Consider the following 1,691-nt stretch of genomic DNA (forward strand, 5'->3'; position numbering starts at 1 on the left):
ATTTTTATAAAAATCGTTAATTACTCTAAAGCAAAATGAGGGAAAATCTGTCAGTTACAGACATTCTGTTCAGGTGAGCAGCTGTCAGTCAACACCTGTCATCCTCCAGACACACGACGGAGCGTGTCTGAACCAATCACTGATCAGCTGACTGATTTAAATACGTCTTAACACTCATGAGGTACTTCACATTGACTGTTTATGGTTGAGTGTGGGCGTGTAGAGGGTAGAACCTGAGGAGGACCTCGTGAACAAACTCTGACGTGTGGCTGTGATTTATAAAGAAAAGATGCGCAGAAACGTGCGTGCGTACGGTTTTATAAATCTGAATTTTTTTGGCGTACACCATTTTTGCCTTTTGGCCGTACGTTCACTTTTAGTATGGTTTCCACGCAATCCTTTATAAATGAGACCCCTGATCCTTTAAACCTCACATAGCTTTAAATSGTGGCATCAATAAAGTTTCTCTTTTCATTAACTTTAACAGAATTTACATGAAAAGCAGCTGAGCTGGGACATGTGTGTTGTCATTTTTATTCGTGTTTGCAAAGTTATTAACTACAAGCATAAAGTTGTTTTAACTCTCGGGAAGTCATMGTCAGAGACGTCTGATCAGAACTCAGTTCTCTTTAGAGACAATGAGCTGAAACTTTGTGTGGTAGTAGCTGAGAGTAACCTCCACCTGAACTCTCAGCTACATTTACATTTATTCTGACTCTGAGGAAACAAACTGAACAGTTCACGTTTTACTTTTTCCTCATGTTTTCTGCAAACACGTTAAATATTTCCGACACTGAAAATTTCAGACAACTAAGAAAAGTTTAGGACAAAAAAAAAAAAACAGCTTGTTTTTGTTTCCATCAAATCTCTGCTTGTTTGTCTGTTAGTAAAATATCTCCCATTTGATTTAGAGCTCAACAGTAAAGGATGATTGTAAATCAATGAGTCTGGAGTGAAACTAAGTCAAGCTGTTCGACACAAGGTGGGACGATGCATATGTATGATTTCCATCTGTGAGCATGAAATCCTAAATAATGAGACGTTTTATTTCACACAGCGACTTTTTCCATCCAGAGGGTTTAATGAAACCTTTCTTTCAGGGATCAATCCTTTTATCTTTCTGCAAATGTAGCAGAAAAATGACCTGAGGTGAGAAAAACTAAAGTTTGCACAGCAGGAAGTCATTTCTTCTGTTACACAGGAAAAGTTACAAAGACTGAAACATGTCTGCTTTTTTCTGAAATGATCTGAAGTATTCACAGAAACATTAGTTAAAGGTGGTAAAAWTTTTAATCTCACTGATTGTTTCTATTCCTGCAGTGCTCAAACCTCAACATGTAATATTCTCCTTCTGTAAAATTTATTCATTTCTTTATTTTAAGATTTAGCTTCATGTATCCTGATGGATGGATCACAGTCTGAGATCTTCCTGTTCAAATACTTTATACATATAAATACTTTATACATATAAATACTGTATGTTACACATTTATACATATATAAATGAAACATTGCTTGTTGTAAATGAGTCATTTTTGAGCTTTGTTATAAACAGATGAGTTTGTTATAAGTTGACTTGCAGATGCAGGAGTTTGTTAAATAAACTGAAACTAATTATAAAAAGTTTAATGTTTAATTAGCCCGAAATTAAAAGTTTGAAAAAAAAAGTTCTAAAAGAAATAAAACATGAG

This window comes from Austrofundulus limnaeus, unplaced genomic scaffold (genome assembly GCF_001266775.1).
Source record: "Austrofundulus limnaeus strain Quisiro unplaced genomic scaffold, Austrofundulus_limnaeus-1.0 Scaffold189, whole genome shotgun sequence".
NCBI lineage: Eukaryota > Metazoa > Chordata > Actinopteri > Cyprinodontiformes > Rivulidae > Austrofundulus > Austrofundulus limnaeus.